The sequence below is a fragment of the Balaenoptera ricei genome, chromosome 1 (genome assembly GCF_028023285.1).
Source record: "Balaenoptera ricei isolate mBalRic1 chromosome 1, mBalRic1.hap2, whole genome shotgun sequence".
In the NCBI taxonomy this organism is placed as follows: Eukaryota; Metazoa; Chordata; class Mammalia; order Artiodactyla; family Balaenopteridae; genus Balaenoptera; species Balaenoptera ricei.
Window position 1 is genome coordinate 20602827 of NC_082639.1, and position 9053 is coordinate 20611879.

Below are 9053 nucleotides of genomic sequence, written 5' to 3' on the forward strand. Positions count from 1 at the left end.
AAATAAGGTGTTGGATTAAAGCAACTAGAGATAGTTTAGTTAAGAGCATGGACTTAGGCCTCTGGAGTCGTGGATCCTGACTTGTGTGTCCTTGGGCAAGTTACTCACCTTAATTTCTTCTTCTGTAAAATGGGGATAATACCCACCCCCACAGAGTTGCCATGAGAATTAAATGAGATAATGCATGTCACAATACCCATACAGAATAAGTTTTCAAAACATTTCCTGCTTTTAACTAGCATTATCATTATCTCAGTCTTCCAGCTGTGATGATCTGGGTGTCTATGATTTCTGGCACCCACTTCCTTATGCCTTGGCTTAACCACCAAAGCCCTTTCTCTGCGTGTCTCAAACTGCACTTACTAATATTTTCCATTTGACTTTCTCATCTACTGCATTTAGGGGAGGGCAGCCTCCTTGAGGCATTCTTTACACACCAATTGAAGACTGAAGGAAGCTACCAATTAATGAGTGTCTTGCAAGTGCCAGATGCCAAAATTATGAGCTTTACAGATGAGAAAACTGAAGCTCAGGGAAGTAAAGTGACTTGCTCAAGACTATGCAGGTAGAAAGCAGAAAAGTGGATTCAAACCCAGAACTGTCTGCCTCCAGAATCTGTGCTCTTTCCAGAAGCTCCCACTTTAGTAAAACAGGCAGGCACAGGTAAGCCAAGGTGCAGGTGGTACAGGTCCATGGCCAAGGGAAGGGTTCAGGTGGAAAGTGTGACTGGAAAGTGGAGGTGGGAGAGCTCTCTTGCCACTAAGCTGCTCCCAGAAAGTTCTCAGAGGCTTGAGATATATGAGATGAGAAAGTTCGTGGTCATGCTGGGGCCAAGTGTTTTGGGGGGTTGGAGCCATAGTCAGGGGACTAGCAACCTTTTACTGTCACCTTGCTCATGTTCCTTCTGCTCTTAAAGGTAAGCAAGGACCAACAGCAATGGGAGGCAGGGGGTTCTGGCCTCATGGGTCCTGGTGTGCCTGCTGCCTCCCACGTCAGCAAGACTGGGGAGTGAACTGGCATTTACCCAAGCATCAGAGTTTACAACATACCTCCCTCCTACCCAGGGCCGGAAGCATGGCCTGAGATTCTGCAGTAGGCAGACATTCAGCAAATATCTCGTTCCTGTGAGGGAAGTGGGAGCCCTTTAACCTGGCGTGCAGTTTATTATTATTATTATATATATATATTTTTTTGACTGCGTTGGGTCTTCATTGCTGAGCACGGGCTTTCTCTAGTTGAGGCGAATGGGGGCTACTCTTCGTTGCGGTGCGTGGTCTTCTCATTGCAGTGGCTTCTCTTGCTGTGGAGCATGGGCTCTAGGCGCCCGGGCTTTGGCAGTTGCAGCACGCAGGCTCAGTAGTTGCGGCACATGGGTCCCAGAGCATGCGGGCTTCGTTAGTTGCGGCACGTGGGCTCAATAGTTGGGGCGCACGGGCTTAGTTGCTCCACGGCATGTGGGATCTTCCCGGACCAGGGATCGAACCTGTGTCCCCTGCATTGGCAGGCAGATTCTTAACCACTGCACTACCAAGGAAGTCCCAGTTTATTATTTTTGAAAAAACATTTATTGGGAGAAGTCAGGGCCTTATTATAAAAGTATGCATTTTCATCATAGAAACTTGGAAAATAGTGATGGCCATCATTTACTGAGGAAATATTATGGGCCACCAATACTTAACAAGTCTACGGGGCTGGGCTCTGTCACTTACTAGCTGGCTGTTTCTGCTCCAGCTACTCCACTGAGCCTCAGTTTCCATATCTGGAAAATAGAGATACTAATAGAACCCACCTTGTAGGGTTATCGTGCAAATTAAATTTCTCATAACGTTGTCATATTATTGTTTTTAAAAAGATGTTTTCCAAAAACAAAGTTATGAAAATGAAACAAGAGTCTAAGCTTGCCTAATAGTTATTTTTCTGACTTATATTTTTCTATCTCCCATCTTAGATGGTTCTGGAAATCTTTCCAAGGTCTCCAGGCTTACATAAAATTTGAGTGCTAGGGACTTCCCTGGCCGTCCAGTGGTTAAGACTTTGCGCTTCTACTACAGGGGGCACGGGTTTGATCCCTGGTCAGGGAACTAAGATCCCGCGTGCCGCCCAGTGCAGCCAAAAAAAAAAAAGATTTAAGTGTTAGAAGGACATTGGAGGAAAATTTGTCCAGCTTCCAAGCTCACCCAGGACTCCCTCTGGACTTCTGGGGTGGGGGCCACTTGGCCTCTTCTTGATTCCATCCTGGGGTGGATGCTCATTGCCTGACAATGGTGCAAAGGCCCTGGAATGAGAGGAGGGAGGCTCTTTCTGGGTCTGCTCCCCACCTGTGGGATGAGGAAGTAGACGGTTACAGGGTTAGAGGGTTAGAGGGTTCCGGAGGCCTCTGTTCTTGAGAATAGAGTCCACTTTGCTTCTAGGTCATTTCCTGAAAAACCCTTATCAGTTATGACCCCTTTGGGGCTAAAGAGTTTATCAACTCCTAGCAGCTCAGGAGGGAGAGGTAAATAATAACGGAGAAAGAGGTCCTCTCAGTCCAAGCATTCCTTCAGAATAAAAACCTGGCTATCTCTCCCACCTTCCCCCTCTTCTCCACCCACATCACAGGTGCCTTGGGTCAAGCCCTCCCTTTATCCTGTTGACATTTAAGACCTTCATATTATGTGTCTTTCTCAATGTTCCAGAAACTATCATGCTCTCTCCTATGTTGAGGCCTCTCCTTCCAATGGGAACATCCTCCTTTGCCTTTTCCCCCTGGGAAAATCCCCCTCCATCCTTCAAGAACTAGTTCAAATGTCCCCTCCTCCATGAATACCCCCACTCCCCCCAAGTAGAATCACAGTGTACATTCTAGTAGGCCTGCTGCCATTATAGCATTCCTTATTCCTTTTTGTGATTTTTTTCTGTATGTGTCTCCTTCTTGGACTATGAACTCCTCAAGGGAAGGGATCTTTACTCATTCATCTTACCTGATACACAGTAGGTGTCAATAAATTGTCTGAAATGAATGGATGGACGGATGGATGGATGAACAAACAGATGAAGGTTTCCCTTGGAATGTTCTGTGGCGCTGTTGGATCACAGCCCTCTCTCAGTGGGGATGAAAGCTGCAGGGCAGATCATACTGTAATATGTGCTGCAACCCCCTTCCTTTCTCCCCATCCTTGCTGTGTTCCATTCTGTCACTGAGCTCAAGTACATATTGAGCACTTGCCCATTGTGAGACTGTGCCAGGCCCTGGGAACAGTCATTAAAGAACACTGTGAAACTGGGATGGGGAGTGGTCTGAGGTGTTTTGCTCACCCAGGTCCCTCTTGTTCTGCACAAACATTCCCTTTGAGTGGTCTTCCCTGAACACTAACCTACAATATGTCCTCCTCCCACTTCTCTTTTCTCACACCACCCTTTTGACTTCCTCATAGCATTTACTGAAATCTTAAATTACCATAATTTTTAATGTTTTCCCCCATTCAAATGTCAGTTCCATAATAACAGGGACTATGTCCTTTTTTTTTCACTTCTGTAGCCCCAGTGTGTGCAGTACCTTGCACACAGCAGATACTTAACAACTATATTATGCTGTAATATTTTAGTATCATTTTCTACTTCACTAATTCTCTCTTCATTTGTGTCTAATCTGATGTTAAAACTATCTGCTGAGTTCTTAATTTCTATTATTGTATTTTTAAGTTCTAGAATTTCCATTTGGTTCTTTTTTTTTAAATAAATTTATTTGTTTTATTTATTTTTGGCTGGGTTGGGTCTTCGTTGCTGTGTGCGGGCTTTCTCTAGTTGCGGCGAGCGGGGGCTACTCTTCCTTGCAGTGCACAGGCTTCTCATTGTGGTGGCTTCTCTCGTTGTGGAGCACGGGGTCTAGGTGTGCGGGCTTCAGTAGTTGTGGCTCACGGGCTCTAGAGCACAGGCTCAATAGCTGTGGCGCACAGGCTTAGTTGTTCCGTGGCATGTGGGATCTTCCCCGACCAAGGATTGAACCCGTGTCCCCTGCATTGGTAGGCGGATTCTCAACCACTGCGCCACCAGGGAAGCCCCTCCATTTGGTTCTTTTCTACAATTTATAATTTGTGGTCTTGTCTTATATGTCTTTGAATACACTAAGCATTGTTATTTAAAAGTTTGGTTGATAATTCCACTATCTGGATCTTCTGTGTAATTGTTTCTATTATCTGTTGTTCCTCTTGTTTTTTTGGTTTTTTCGGGGGTTTTTTTGTTTTGTTTTTTGATCACATTGTCTTCAGTTTCTATGATGGGCTGGGCTGTTGTTTCCTGTTTACTCTTACTCCTCACTTGTAACCTTTCATGGTCCCAACCCAAAGCCTAGTGGAGGGTGGCGGAGTTTACCAGGGCCCCCATTTCTTAGTAGGTCTTGAACTACAGTTTTTCTCCCCCAACCCCATAAATCTGTAGAAAGCTCTGCTCAGTTTCTCAGCTGTCTCTTCTGGAAGTGGCAAATACTTTTAGGGGAAAAGCAGCCCCAAAGGGCTCACCTCTTTGTTCCCCTTAATTCTTTTCTTCATTGGTAACTCCCCAGTACTTAGTCTGCTATTGCCCCATAATAAGCATTTATTGACTGCATGAATACAGGTATGCAAGGCTTGGAGGTGGGAGTGATCACCTTATATTCACCCATTCATTCAGCTAGCCTAACTGCCATATTCTGGTTTTTTGTTTTGTTTTGTTTTATTCATTTATTTATCTATTTTTGGCTGCGTTGGGCTTTCTTTAGTTGCAGTGAGTGGGGGCTACTCTTCGTTGAGGTGCGTGGGCTTCTCATTGCGGTGGCTTCTCTTTCTTGCCGAGCATGGGCTCTAGGCAAATGGGCTTCAGTAGCTGTGCCATGCAGGTTCAGTAGTTGTGGCTCATGGGCTCTAGAGTGCAGGCTCAGTAGTTGTGGCGCATGGGCTTAGTTGCTCGGCGGCATGTGGGATCTTCCCGGACCAGGGCTCAAACCCGTGTCCCTTGCATGGGCAGGTGGATTCTTAACCACTGCGCCACCAGGGAAGTCCCATATTCTGTTTTCTGCTGAGTTAAAGAGGTGACGAGACCTAGAGGGACCTGGTGTTGGGTCAAGCTACTAGACCATATTCTTAGCAGACACAACCTTTAGTGCGGTGACCAACAGAAGGAGCTCTTGGAACACTGAGGAACTCCCTCTCTTTGAAGGAGTTGTAGGGGTTGTGGATTGAGATTTCCCATCAAGTCAGGTTTGGAGAAGGTGTACAGTAGGACAGGGAAGTCAAGAAATAGACTAGGTTCTATCTCCAGCTCTGCCATTAACCTGCCCTTCTTGGGCCCTCAACTTTCCCATCTGTAAAATGGGGGTCTCTCTAAGCTCTTTAAGCTTTGCGACCAGGGTTCTGTCTATCCAGATGGTGTCAAGACAGAATGAAACTGCTCAGAGGGCAGGAGAGGCAAAGGTTTGAAGCCCCACTTCTCTCAGGTACTGACAGACTCCAGATATCCCTTCATGCCCCAAGTCCTGATGACCCTAAAACCCCTTCCAGCACCCAGATCCCCCCACCACTAGCAGCTCAAGCTCAAATGACAGCAGAGACCCAGGATGTGGAAAAGAAATTTCTCAGGTTTGTAAGAATATTTTTGCAAATATGAGCTTGGCACTTAAGTATCCTCACAAGAATCCACAGCATGGAGAAAGGACATCCTGGCTGGCCCCAGGGTTTAGCCCCTGCCCAGTATGATGGAGCCAATTTTCAGCAGAGCAATCTTGGACTTTAACATGGGCCTCTTGTCTCCTGGGCCAGTGCCATTCTGGTATCTCTGCCTCACAGACTCTCATGAACCCCCAGAATCACCCACCCCAACAGGTGCACCAAAGGTAGCTGAGACTTGAACAGAGAGTCAGGAAAGGCCTCTGGTGAAGGAGCTGACGGGGGTGGGCAGTGACAGGTAGTTGAGGGCTCCACCCACTTCCTTCCTTACCCACCTCCCTGGGGCGAGATTCCTACCCCTCTCTTGCCACTTCCTGGCTTTCTCTCTCCAGCCTTGACTTTCAGTTCTTTTCTGTTTCTTTTTAGCCAGGGCTGGAAGCCCTAAAGGCCCACTCAGGTTTTTCTGAGGCTTGATACATGAGACACAAAAGCATAGAAGGGAAGTGAGAGGGTTTTTTTTTTCACATTCTGGCATGCAAATGAGACACAGAATAGACTACGGAAGGGAGAGTAAGTGAGGCTGGAGCTGGGCTGTAGAGCCAATCGCTGGGTCCTCCAGGAGGGAGCGGGTCAGGGAACCAAGACTTAATTGGTGACTTCTAGGAAAGCCCCAGAGGTTACATACATGGCTGCAGCTTCAGACATACCTGGATTCAATTTCACGTGAAACTGGCTCCACCTTTTATTACCTTGGACAAGTCACTTAATATCCAAGCCTCAGTTTCTTCATCAGGAAAATGGGGATAATTATGAAACCTACTGCAGAACCCCACTGAGAGAATAAAATGAGAGGTTGTATAAAGAATGGAGCACTGTCCAGGCACCTTTGTGATTCACCTCATCCCCTACCCCTGGCTAGAACTTCACAGCCACCCCACCCCAAACCCCTTCCCCAGCAGTTTATTAACTTCTGGTCCCTCCACTAGCCCTCCTCCTATCCATCTGAGATTGAAATACACAGTCTGTTATTTTCTTCATCCAAATCACAAGATGCTAGGTCTCAATAAACTTCAGAAATAATCCACTTCAGCCTTCTCACTTGAAATGAGAAACCTGAGGCCCAGGGGGAATGGGTTTACCTAGAAGCTAGGTTTCTGGATTCCTAACACAGTGCTCCTTCGTTTTCACAGAAATCTCCTCCCCTACCACCCCAAATTTTCATGCTCCCCAAGCTTTCATTCTGAACCTGTGGAACAGTCTACAACCTTATCTTGAAACCTAAATTTATCCCAGCCTTTTCTCCTTCAGCGCCTATTCCCTGCCCCAATCTCCTTTTAATCATACTGTATTTAATTCTCTGGCAGCTCTTTTGTTAAAGGCTCAGAGAGGTACAGTTTCTGGCCCAGGGTCTCCGAGTTGATAGGTGATTAAACCAAGATTCAATCCCCGCTATGCATGACTCCAAGCCCAGGGTTTTATTTACTGCCCCACAGGTGCCTCGTGGATGCCTACCTCCCATCCCCTAGGATGTGCCTCAGTCCCTCTCCAGAACCCATCATCTGCCAGGGCTGTAGAACCTAGGGCCTGGCACGCTCCACCCCAAGGTCTGTAGAAATGCAGTAGCACCCCACCCCACGCGGTAGGCCCTCCTTCCTTTCCCTCTACCCCGCCTCCCTGCCTCCTTCTCGTTCAAAAGCAGCCAAGCCAAAAGAGGCCCGCAGACAGCCCTGCGTTCATCTCCAAAAGCTGCTACAAAGAGGGCCACTGAGAGACTCCCAAGATGAAAGGCTTCCTCTTCCTCCTATTCACCATCAGCCTCCTGATTATGATTCAGGTAAGCGCAGCACCCCAGAACCCCCGGCACCATCACCCAGGACTCCCCAGACCTGCCCGGCATGGGGGAGAGGGCATGCAGGCTCCTGGGCACCCAGCCTTCTTCCACGAGAGCAGAGGCTCCAGCAGGGGAACCCAGGGCTCAGAGGGCCTGGCTCCCAGCCTTCCGGTCCTTCTGGTTGGGATCAGACTGTTTGAGGGCCGCCCCTGAGCAGGACTGTCTCCTGTACCTGAGGCTGGGGAGCACCTACAGGGTGCCAGGCACACTGAGGCACCCAAGGGGTGCTGTGGAATAACAGGGGATTAAGAGGCTTGGGAAGACAGCCCTGAGTGAGGATGGCATCAACCCACAGGGAACCTGGGGAAATGGTCCTATGGGAGGGGGCCGGGAAATGTTCAAATGGAGCCTGATCCGATTCTGGAGGTGGCAGGAAACCTCCCGGGAGAGGAGCCTGCGTGTTCGGCAATGCTAAGAAGATAGAAATCTCCCACTCTGGAAACAGGTAGAGTCTCGAGATCAGCTGCTATTCCAAGAGGCAGCTTTGGCAGCATCTCACATGTTAGTCGGTATAGGAGATGGGAACCATCAAGTTTTCGATCAAGAACAGCCTGATCAAGCATCAAGAACAGCTTGATCACCATCAAAAACAGCTTAATCTCCATCAGGGGCAGTTTTAGTTGCAGCCTGATCAAGCATTGAGAACAGTTTGATCACCATCTGGCCACCTCCTCAGGGGAGAAGTCACAACCTCCCCACCTACCTACACTTTGCCAGGTGCCTTCTCACCAGCCCTGTCTCATGTGACCCCCATGACTGTGACGGGCTCTTCTCCCCATTCACAAGATGAAGAAACTGAGGTTCAGGGAGGCTCAGGCCCTGGATGGTCAAGGGCTGGGGCCACAGGCTCCCCTATCTCCTACATGCTGGAGGAGCTGGTGATCTGGTGGACATGAAAGGAAGGTTCTGTGGGACGTGAACCAGGGACCGCCTCTGACCCTGCCTGTGTTGAGGCAGGAAGAAGCCAACCATCCCCACAGGACCTTGTGGCAGAAGTTGTGGTCACTGGGGCAGGAACTGAGAACTACAGTCTTGGGGTGGGGGAACTGTCTCTAAACAACAAACATGAGATTCAACCCCCTGTGAGCTTGCCACACTTCTCCTCTTGCAGATACAAACTGGAGTCTTGGGAAACCAGACCACCACCAACAAACAGAGGAATGGGGCCCCAGCCCTCGGAAGCCTGGGCGGCGGCAGCATCCTTCTCTTCCTGACTAACACCCTCATCCAGCTCTTCCACCTCAGATGAGGTGACACAGCCCAGCCCAGCCCTAGCCCCGTTCCCCTGAGACAGCTGCCACCATCACTAGCAAGAGAAGCCCCTCCCCGCCCCATCCTTGGGAGGGGCTGATGCTAGAGGTGAGCAGGTTGTGGGAATTGACAGGTAGAGCCTGGGGGGCCATGGCCGACACAGCGAGATACTGACATGGAGGGGCAAGCACCACCCAGCCAGGGCTCAATAAAGTTGTCATGTACTTGGAGTGGGGTCCTGTGTGTGGTCACTGGATGTCACCAGGCCCAAAGAGCCAGGTCTGCAGCAGCAC